This window comes from Orycteropus afer, unplaced genomic scaffold (genome assembly GCF_000298275.1).
Source record: "Orycteropus afer afer isolate SDZICR_OR568_19922 unplaced genomic scaffold, OryAfe1.0 scaffold00281, whole genome shotgun sequence".
NCBI classification, from domain to species: domain Eukaryota; kingdom Metazoa; phylum Chordata; class Mammalia; order Tubulidentata; family Orycteropodidae; genus Orycteropus; species Orycteropus afer.
This window is the reverse complement of record NW_006921868.1, coordinates 4,664,409-4,676,354: the sequence shown is the minus strand read 5'-3', so window position 1 is coordinate 4,676,354 and position 11,946 is coordinate 4,664,409.

The following is an 11,946-nucleotide window of genomic DNA, read 5'->3' as shown; positions in this document are numbered from 1 at the left end:
GAGCCTGGCACTTTGAACTTGGACTTAAAGCCTTCAAATTGTAAGAATAAACTCGCGTTTGTTAAGGCCACCCCATTTGTGGTATATCTCTTGTCAGAGTGGCACTAGGGAACCAGAACAGTGTGAAAGCCTGGCATTTTATCATTTTGCAAGAAAAAACAGCAAAGTGCCTCTCTAACAAGGCTGGTTTGTGTAAAGGAGAAGGACCTGAATTAGGAAGAATGTAATAGATGAGCGAATCTGTTAATATTTTTTGCTTTTCTTAAAAAATTATGAACACGTGTCTCACCCTACAGGACAGGGTAGAATTGCCCCATAGAGTTTCCAAGACTGTAAATCATTGCAGAAGCAGACTGCCCCTTCGTTCTCCTGCAGAGCAGATGGTGGGTTCAAAGTGTGCAGCTGAGCACTTTAACCACTGTGCCACCAGGTCTTCTTATCATCCGTATAGAAAGGAGTAATATTAAAAGTTTTAATTCTTTAAATGCTGTTTTCGTCTTTTGCTGCTTTGTTGGTACACTAAGCACACAATTCTCTCTGCCTAGTAGGTGAGCCAACATTGCCTGTATCCCCAGCTCCAAATTCATTCATTCATTCATCCATTCATCCATTCAGCAGATACTTATTGAGTACCCACAGTATGCCGGGCTCTGTGCTAGATTCCTGGGATTCAGTGGTGAATGGGAGTCTAATGGGGGAGGCAGTGGATCAAAGGCAACATACAAATAAACTGTAAGAAGAAAGATGGAATAATGACAGAGGAGTGGTACCTCCTTCAGGTCTTTGTTCAAGTAGCTCCTGCTCAGGGCTTCTCTGACCACCCTGTGGAAACAATAGTCCTTACCTTACCAAGTACTCGATAAATCCCTTTGCTGCCTTGTTTTTTTTCTCTACAACATTTATCACTATTTGACCTAGTATGTATTTCGGTTAACTTATTTGTATATTCTATGAGGGCAGAGCGTCTGAATTATTCCATCTTTATTTATTTATTTTTTAAGGACTGCTTTTTCCTTGACACCTGGAACAGAGCTTGGCAAATAGTGGATGTTTATTAAATATTCAGGAGTTCTGATGACACAGAGTTAATGTGCTTGGCTGAAAACCAAAAGGTAGCACTTTGAACCCATTAGACACTGTGCGGGAGAAAGATGTGGCAATCTGCTTCCGTAAAGATTACAGGTTTGGAAGCCCCATGGGACAGTTCTGTCCTACAGGGTTGCTACGAGTCAGAATTGACTCAGTGGCAACGAGTCAATAAATAGTAGGTTGAATACAGAATGAATGAACAACTGGGAATGAATGGATGAAGAGAGGAGCAAGCACATGTGGAAAGCACAAAGGAAGAGGAAATGATGTATTCACTGTAGGTCGTAGAATTCAAGATCTAGGATGAAGGAAATAAGTGCTGGTTGAAGGGTGAGTGCAAGCTCACTCAGGCAGGGAATGAATCTTCATGCTCTCCCAAGTCCCAGTATCCAATCCAGAGCTGGGCCCAGAGAGGGGCTCAATGTAGACGCTAACTTCCATAGCAGCTGGGAGGAGGCCTGGACCAGATGACCTGGAAGGTCACGTCTTACCCAGAGTCTCCATGATTCTGTGAGTGGGAAGAAAACTCCTGAAGTGAAGTCAACAGCTAATACAGCTGGGCTAGGTTCTTGGCAAGCATGCAGAGGAAGGCCAGTGGTGGTTTTATGACATTTAGATCACACTTGGCTGGTATCCATGTCCTGGGAGTACTAATGGTGTTCGTAGGATTATGTGCGCTGTGGAAAGAGCTGCCAAGAAAGTTAACACCTAAGGATGCACTCTGGATGTGTCTGCTTCTGCCCAGTCGTTCATTCATTCTTAGATATTTATATAGAGCCTTCTCTGAGCAAGAAGGCACTGAGTGAAACCTCGGGGAGGCTTTGTCTACCTCCTGGAAGAATGCAGCTACTAGAAACCGGTAGTTACTCTGGTTTCCTGCTCCTGTCATTACCCCATCGTCCTTCCACCTAAATGATAAGCTCCTAGTTGCTGGAATCCAGCTCCATTGGCCAACAGGTTCTAGACATCGTAGAGGGAGGCACCCCAGTATCTGAAGTATGCATGCCTTGTGGTCAGGAAGCAGCCTGCTCGCTGACCACAGGACAGTTGGCATGAGAAATGAGATGATGTCATGCTTTGAAAAGTGTGTGGTCCTGTCGACAGTGACACTTGCAACACGCTTAGTTGAACCAACTCAGGAGAACATCTGGCAATAACCACAGTAAGATGTTCTTATTCTCCTTTAAGAATGAGGAAACTGGGGCTCACAGAGGTGAAGCCACCTGCCTTTTAAGAAGTGGTAGAATTATGAGCCTATGTTGACATTATAATGATCATCAAGTTACCATCTCTTTGGGCCTCACTTTCCTTGCTGAAGAGCTAGGGTGGTGATATCTTCTCAGACTACCTCTGTAGGTTGGTATGAGAAACGAGATGATGTCACTCTTTGAAAAGTGTGTGGTCCTATGAAAATGGTAGAAAGTGTATTACAGTCATGAAAATAATGTTGCCTAAATCCAAAGATTGTTGTGATCGTTAGGTGCCATTTAGTTGGTTCCGCAGTGACCCTGTTTACAACAGAACGAAACACTGCCTGGTCTTGTACCATCCTCATAATCTTTGCGGTGTTTGAGCCCATGGTTGTAGGCACTGTGCTAGTTCATCCCATTGAAGATCTTCCCCTTTTTTGCTGCTCCTGTACTTTACTAAGCATGTGTCCTCCTGCAGTGACTGATCCCTTCTAATAACATGTTCAAAATACATGAGTCAAAGTCTCACCATCCTACCTTCTAAGGAACATTCTGGTTGTACTTCTTCCAAGACAGATTTGCTCATTCTTCTGGCAATCCATGGTATTTTCAGTATTCTTCACTAACACCATAATTCAAATGCATCATTTGTCCTTCTGTCTTCTTATTCATTGTCCAGCTGTTGCACACACGAGGAGATTTAAAGTACTTTAGTCCTCAAAGTGGTATCTTAGCTCTTTAACACTTTAAAGAAGTCTTTTACAGCATATTCACACAATGCACTGTGTCCTTTGATTTCTTGACTGCTGCTTCCATGGGTGTTTATCATGGTACAAGTAAAATAAAATCCTTGACAACTTCAGTCTTTTCTCTATTTGTCATGATGTTGTCCAGTTGTGAGAATATTTGTTTTCTTTATGTTGAGGTGTAATCCATACTGAAGACTAGCCTTTGATCTTCATCAGTAAGTGCCTCAAGTCCTCTTCACTTCCAGCAAGCATGATTGTGTCATTTGCATATTGCATGTTGTTAATGAGTCTTCCTCCAATCTTGACATTGCCTTCCTATAGACTAACTTCTCAGATTATTGCTCAGCATACAGATTAAATAAGTATGGTGAAAGGATACAACCCTGATGCACACATTTCCTGATTTTAAACCACAAAGTATCTCCTTATTAACCTCTCCAAGCTCAATTTCTTTATCTATGAAATAAGGGCAATGAAAGAGTAAGTAGTTCAGAGTATTAAATGTGAGGATGCATGTAAAGTAGTTAGAATATCCTGGCATGTAGTGAGTGCTCCAGAAATCCTTACCAGCCAGTTGCCATCAAGGTCATTCCAACTCATAGTGACCCCATGCGTGTCAGAGAAGAACTGCATTCCACAGGGATTTCAGTAGCTGATTTTTTAGAAGCAGATCACCAAGCCTTTCTTCTGAGTTGCCTCTGGGTGGACCCAGACCTTTCAGTTAGCAGCCAGATGAGTTACCTCTTTGTACCACTCCAGTGTAGTAAATTACATGGTATGGCTTTTCTAGCCATAGTCTTTGTAACTCCCATTGAATTACTGGGTGGGACCATGCAATTTAAATTCCTGATTGTTAAAGTAATCCACCCGGAGTATTTCTGTTGGAGCAGCATGAAGTAATCTTCTGGGAAAGTTCTTGCTCGCTCTCTCAGGTGTGTAGAATTCTGATGTTGGGATTGGTTGATATTGCCACACTGCCAGGCTCAAAATGAGCCCTCCTCCTAGAGGCAGAAGGAATCTCTCACTGCTGGCTGAGAGAGGGTGCTGCTGAGAGAAAGATGTGTTGCTGAGAAAAAGAGACACACTGCTGAGAGAGACACCTGGCTGAGAAATGGCAGCGGTGGAACCAAGAGGCATGAGACAAAGTGGCAGGCTTACCTGGCCTACAGAGGCAGAGGCCAGGCTGAAAGGCCAAGTGCCAGACAGGCGTGTCTAGGGGCACAGCAGAGAGAAAACTGTCCTGACTGAAGAACTGTATCCTGAGCGTGTTCCTGAATTTAAATTGTAGCCTGTTGCTTCCCTAATAAACCCCATAATCTGTGAGTTCTTTGTAGCCACTACAGCAAATTATTGAACCCACTAGAGAGGTAGTGGGTGCCACGGGAGGAATGGTTGGTGTCAAGGTTGGTAAGAGGGCTAGAAGGAGACAGCATGTCTGGCCTCAAAGGAACAGGCCTGGGGCTGCTGATGGTGATTCTGTCTTCCTCTTGTGAAGTTAGAGGAGGTCAGAAGATGCCGCCTCTGTGCCCCTTTAGCAGTTGGTGTCAGGAGTGAGATTCGTTGCAGTAGCTCCAGACTCATAGAAGCATGGGACTTTGTAAAAGAAAGAATGAGCCTGGGAAGTGAAACTTTGGATTCTTAGATGGCTACTTTGATTGGTGTTACTTGCAGTGGTGGAATATAGAGACATTATGGGCAATCCCATAGTGATATCACCTCGGAAACCCAAGTAGAAGTGGCTATGAGTCGGATCTGACTCAATGGCAGTGAGTTTTTTTTTTTTTTTTTAAATGCTGCAGCTGAGGGGAGAAAAGCCTGAGGCAAGAGCCAGGTCAGTTAAAGGACATAATTGGTCCAAAGGCTAGGGCTTTTGGTTACACTCAGCCAAAGGCCCAAGTCCATACACATAGAATAGGAAGATTATCAAGGTGAAGAGATGAAACTGGAGTGTCTTAAATAGGATTATGTGTTTATCTGATTGTACTATGGATATTGAATATTCTCTTACCTACTTGAACTTTAGAAATGATTATGGGGTATGGATTATGGGACGTGGATAAATCCACCTTCAGCCAATATTTGATTGGCTATGTTAAAAGGGGAAATAGAATTTCCCCAAAAGAAACACAGGCTTTTGTTTCAAACCCTGTGTGCAGAGTATAGGGGCCTTAGGTGGAAACCTGAGCCACATCTAGAACTACTGAGAGAACAGAAGATCTGCATTTGGAGGCAGGACCTACAGGGGAAAAAAAAAAAAAAAGACTGGCTTTTTGAATTTCAAGCAAATGGTTTGGTTTTGGGTGCATCAGGGCAGGAAAGTCATGGTCCATGAGAGAAACCCCTTCCCAGGAAGTCAGCGAATAGTAGGTTTGTATGCTGCTCGCTTGTGATCACCTGGGTCCACTTGAGTAGAAGTGGGGAAAGTGCAGCAATGAAGAAATTGGCTGACTTTGGTACTCTTTGACCTATCCTGTGGAGACTGGGAATGAGAGGAAGGGCTGGCTGGTCTGAAGTGCAAGGAATTGTGAGCTTTGTGAGCCAGTTATTGAAATAGTCCCTGAGGACTAAGGATGAGAAAGAGAAGGTGCTGGCTGGTCTGATGTGAAGGGAAGAGTGTGACTCCCAAACTTGCAGCTGGTACCCATGACCTAGCTGGGATGGCTAGGGTTGAGGTGACCAGAACCTGACCAAACAAAGAGGAAGATGCTTGACAATGAGTTGGTGTTAAGTTGCTGTAATTTGATGGCTTGCACTGGGGTGGAGTTTGCTTATTTATGGATGCAGATGCCCAAAGTTTCCAAGCAGGACAGAAGATTCTCCAGAGGAACATGCTTGTCTCCTCAGAGTACTGGTTTGATAGGGATGGGCAGATTAGAAATTGGCTATCTAAAATGGGGGGAGATAAAGGTATGAAGTGGCTGGCTTACATGCTTTCATGGGGGTGGTTATTCTTAAACAGATGGTGAAGAGGATGTTAATTTTTGAAGTATAAAAGGGATAATGGCTAGAAAAGCCAGGGGGTGGCCTGTGATGTAGTAAATTATATGGTATGGCTTTTCTAGCCATAGTCTTTGTAACTTCCACTGAATTACTGGGTGGGGCCATGCAATTTAAATTCCTGATTGTTAAAGTCATCCACCTGGAGTATTTCTGTTGGAGCAGCACTAAGTAATCTTCTGGGAAAGTTCTCTCTCTCTCTCAGGTGTGTAGAACTCCGATGTTGGAATTGGTTGATATTGCCACAGTGCCAGGCTCAAAATGAGCCCTCCTAGAGACAGAGGAATCTCCCACTGCCAGCTGAGAGAGTGAGAGAGAGAGAGAAAGAGAGAGAGAGATGCACTGCTTATATAGAGACACGCTATTGAGAGAGACGCTCAGCTGAGAGACAGCAGTGGAACCAAGAGGCATGAGACAGAGTGGCAGGCTTACCTGGCCTACAGAGGCAGAGGCCAGGCTAAAAGGCCAAGGGCCAGAGAGGCATGTGTAAGGGCACAGCAGAAGGAAGACTGTCCTGACCGAAGAACTGTATCCTGAGCACATTCCTGAATTTGAAAAGGCAAAGGGCTAGAGTGGCATGTGTAAGGGCACAACAGAAGGAAGACTGTCCTGACCGAAGAACTGTATCCTGAGCACATTCCTGAATTTGAATTGTTGCCTGTTGCTTCCGTAGTAAACCCCATAATCTGTGAATTCTGTCTGGCCACTGCAGCAAATTATTGAAACCAGCAGAGAGGTGGTGGGTGCCTTGGGAGGGACGGTTGGTGTCAAGGTTGGTAAGAGGGCTGGAGGGTGGCAACCTGTCTGGCCTCATGGAAACAGGCCTGGGGCTGCTGATGGTGATTCTGTCTTCCTCTTGTGAAATTAGAGGAGGTCAGAAGATGCTGTCTCTGTGCCCCTTTAGCAACCACACAAGAACTCCCTATAAATCCTAGCAAGTCTTGTTTATACTGTTTATAACTCCATCTTCTTGCTCATGCTGATGAAGTCGATAGTATTACGTCAGCCATTCTTGAGATGAGAAAAACACAACTCAACAAAGACCATTGTCTTTCTGGGGTGGTCTGGCTAGTGTATGACCAACCAGTGTACCAACCCAGCCCACACTACAGCTCTGGCCCTCTGGCCCTGACCTCACAGTTGCTGAATATTCACTAGCTCACTGCTACTCCCTACTCAAAGACCTTTGTTCCTTGTTAATAACAGTTCTTTGTTGCTACAGAGATGAAGGAAGTGGCCCTTGGGCTTTCAGAGCAAGGCCAGTGGCTTTCACAGGGCAGCCCCTACCCCCACCTCCTATATTTGCTTTAGGAATTTGCTGTTACTAATAGGAGTGTGTCATATCCTCAGAGTGTGTTGGGCCAGGGAGAAAATGTTGAGTGAGTCTCTGGCAGACTGGCACATGGGGATGGGCAGGGCCTTATCATGTGTTTGTGTGTCATCTGCAGTGGGACTGCTGGTCCATGTGTCTGAACATGCCCATCAGAGAGGCAGTGGTTTCAATAAACCTGCACCATCAGACTCCAGCTCCCCAGCGTGGTCCCTCCCTCCTTGCTCACGCATCCTCCTCATCCTGGTAGCTCAGAAGTGCATTCCCACAGTTCATTGCCTACCAGGCACAGTGCTTTCTATGGATATGATTGCCTGTAATGCTCACAGGAGACCTGATGGCCTAATGGTTAAGCACTTGGCTGCTCATTGAAAGGTTGGCAGTTCAAACCCACCAATTGTTCTGCAGGAGAAAAGACTAGACAGTCTGCTCCTGTAGAGGTTATAGCTTAGGAAACCTTATGGGGCAGTTCTACTCTGTCATATCAGGTTGCTGTGAGTTGGAATTGACTTGTTTGCACACAACAACACAATGGTACTCACACACAGGCCTCTCAGGGTCAGTCCTGTCCTTGTCTCACAGCCTCCAGAGTGATCACCTTTTAAAACATTATCAGCTATTGCATTGGGATAAATTGTAGTCAGTGAGACAGCATGTGTGTGAACTGCTGTATGGAAAGTGAATTTGTTCTGTAAACTTTCACCCAAATCACAATTAAAAAAAAAAAAATTATCAGCTCAGACAAGCCTTTACCCAGAGCCCTCATTAACTTCCTGTCTCTAAGGTTAAATTAAAGGTCATACCACAGCCTAGACAGTATGTCCCCACCCGCCTCTCTGCCCTTAGCTTTTCTGTTCTCCCTATTCTGATTACCTATGCTTAACCAGCTATGCCACATGCAATGACTCAGGCCTGATTCAGTGCATCAGGAATTCAGCAGACATGGAGGCAAGGGCAAGGTCTTGTTTGCTCCATATGTCTGCTGGGACCTGAGTGTCCATGGCTTCTTTACGCCTGTGAGGATGCCCAGCTTGGAGGGTGTGAGTACTTAGCTTGCTGGAGCACCTCTACTGGGGTCGTAAGTCTGGGGCTTTCATTTTTGCTGTTCGTGAGCTCCTTGGTTCTCCTATGTAGTCTACAGCTTCTCCTTACTTACAAGGCAGCCTAGAGTTCCCAAGATCACCAGAGTAGAAGCTTCTAGACCTTTCTAAGATTTAGGCCTGGAAGTAACAGTGTGTCACTTTCATTGCATCCTTGGCTAAAGGAAGTCACAGGTCCAGCCCAGAATCAAGGGGTGATGGCCACACAAGGGCATGAACCCCAACTGGTACCTGGAGACAGACTACTAGACTCCTGTTCATTCACTCTTCTCCAGCCACAGAGTCCCCTAAGCTCTTCCTCAAACACGCCACATGCACCCCTGCCAAAGGCCTTTGCACTTGCCATTTCCCGTCCGTCTGGGATGTTCTTCCCCAGTATCCACAGGGTTGCTCCCTCCCTTCAACCAATCTCAGTTTAAAAGTCACCTTAATAGAAAGGCCACACCTGACCTCCCCTTATCAAAAACTCCATGTTACCTCTGCCCCCTTACCCTGCTCTGATTTTCTTCCTTGCACTTATTACCTCCTAGCATAGTATATGCTATCTGCTTTCTGTCTAACTCTCCACTCCCCACATCTCAGAATTCAAGTGTAAGTAGGACATTTGTTCACTGCAGTCTCCCTAGCTCCAGATCCTGACACATAGTAGATGTACTTGTTGAATGAATATTAGAGATGAAGAAATTAAAGCTCAGAGAGGTTAAGTAATGTTCTCAAAGGCATACAGCAAATAATTGACAGAGCTGAGATTCAAACCCAAACAATTTAGCATCTAATACTACAACATAGAAACTTTGCTGTCTATAGCAGTAACTACTTGGGTCGTTATGGCTGCCTTTTTTCTTCTCTTCCTGTGTCCATTCAGCCTTCACTCAGAGTGATCTTCCCAGAAATAAAACTTGATCAGGCATAAAACCCATATCGAAGGTGGCTTTTCTCACCTACAAAAGGCCCATTCTCCTTAAGAATGCTGCACCAGGCACAGCAAAGCTTAACTCCAGCTGCTGCCTAAGTATAGTACAAAGAATACGGGTCTTGACAGATCTCTTGGACTGGGTTGAGACTGGAGGACTCTCCAAGATTATTACTCTAAGATACTCTTCAAAGCTTGAACCAAAACTAATCCCTGAGTTCACCTTGTAGCTAAATAACAAATTGGTTTAAAAGAGAATATTACCCTTAATTTGCTCTGTAAATCTTCATCCAAATCACAATAATAATATAATAATAATAATAAGTAAAAAAAAAAAAAAAGAGAATATCACCCATAAATACTGTGCTCCTTTAAAAACAAAACAGCACACACAAAAAACACCTCTATGAGATCACCACCTCTCATCTTTCAGTTTATCATACTGTGATGGCTTGCATGTTGCTATGAGGCTGGAGGCTATACCACCGGTATTTCAAATACCAGCAGGGTCACCCATGGTGGACAGGTTTCAGCAGAGCTTCCAAACTAAGACAAACTTGAAAGAAAGAAGGGGCCATCCACTTCTCAAAGTATTGGCCAAAGAAAACCTTATGAATAGCAGTGAAACACTGTCTGATACATTACTGGAAAACTTGATGAATAGTCCTGAAACATTGTCTGATATAGTGCCAGAAGATGAGCCCCTCAGGTGGGAAGGCACTCAAAATATGACTGGGAAAGAACGACCTCCTCATAGTAGGGTTGACCTTAATGATGTGGATGGAGTAAAGCTTTTGGGCCCTCCATTTGCTGATGGAGCATGACTCAAAATGGGAAGAAACAGCTGCAAACATCCATTAATAATCAGAACAAAGAATGTATGAAGTATGAATCTAGAAAAATTAGAAGTTGTCAAAAATGAAATGGAATACATAAAGATTGATATCCTTGGCATTAGTGAGCTGAGATAGACTGGTTTTGGCCATTTTGAATCAGAAAACCCATATGATCTACTATAGCAGGAATGACAAACTGAAGAGGAATGGCATGGCATTCATTGCCACAAAGACTGTTTCAAGAGCTGTCCTAAAGTACAGTGGTGTCAGTGGTATAGGATAATATCCATACAACTACAAGAAAGACCAGTTAATACTACTATTATTCAAATTTACGAACCAACCACCAAAGCCAAAGATGAAGAAATTGAAGATTTTTACCAACTTCTGCAGTCTGAAATTGACCAAACATGCAGTCAAGATGTTTTGATTATTATTACTGGTGATTGGAATGCAAAAGTTGGAAACAAAGAAGAATCACCAATAGTTGGAAAATACAGCGTTGGTGATAGAAATGATGCCGGCGATCACATGACAGAATTTTGCAAGACCCATGACTTATTCATAGCAAATAACTTTTCTTCAGCAACATAAATAGTAGCCATGAATGTGGACCTGGTCAGATGGAACACACAGGAATCAGATCGACTGCATCTGTGGATAAAGGCAATGGAGAAACTCAGTATCTTGAGCCAAAACAAGGCCAGGAACTGACTGTGGAACAGACCATCAGATGCTCGTATGCAAGTTCACGTTGAAGCTGAAGACAAAACAAGGGCACGAGAGCCAAAATATGACCTTGGTTATAGCCCATCTGAGTTTAGAGACCATTTGAAGAATAGATTTGATGCACTGAATACCAGTGACCTAAAACCAGATGAATTGTGGGATGACATCAAGAATATCATCCATGAAGAAAGTAAAAAATCATTAAAAAGACAAGAATGGAAGAAAAGACCAAAATAGATGTCAGAAGAGACTCTGAGACTTGCTCTTGAATGCAGAGTAGCTAATGCAAATGGAAGAAAAGACAAGATAAAAGAGCTGAACAGAAGATTTCAAAGAGCAGCTTGAGAAGACAAAGTCAATTATTACAATGAAATGTGCAAAGACCTGGAATTAGAAAACCAAAAGGGAAGAACACGCTCAGCATTTCTCAGGCTGAAAGAACTGAGGAAAATATTCAAGCCTTGAGTTGCAATGTTGAAGGATTTTGTGGGGAAAATAATGATGCGGGAAGCATCAAAAGAAGATGGAAGGGATACACAGAGTCATTCTACCAAAAAGAATTGGTTGATGTTCATCTATTTCAGGAAGTGGCATATGATTGAGAACCAATGGTATTGAAGGAAGAAGTCAAAGCTGCCGTGAAGAAATTGGCAAAAAACAGGGTTCCTGGAATTGATAGAATACCTATTGAGATGTTTCAGGAAACAGATGCCGCACTAGAGGCACTTACTCTTGCGTGCCAAGAAATTTGGAAGACAGCTACCTGGCCAACTGACTGGAAGAGATCCATATTTGTACCCATTCAAAAGAATGATGATCCCACAGAATGTAGAAATTATTGAACAATATCATGAATATCACATACAACTAAAATTTTGCTCAAGATAATTAAAAAATGGTTGCAGCAGTATATTGACAGGGAACTTCCAGAAATGCAAGCTGGATTCAGAAGAGAATGTGGGACAAGGGATATCATTGCTGGTGTCAGATGGATCTTAACTGAAAGCAAAGAA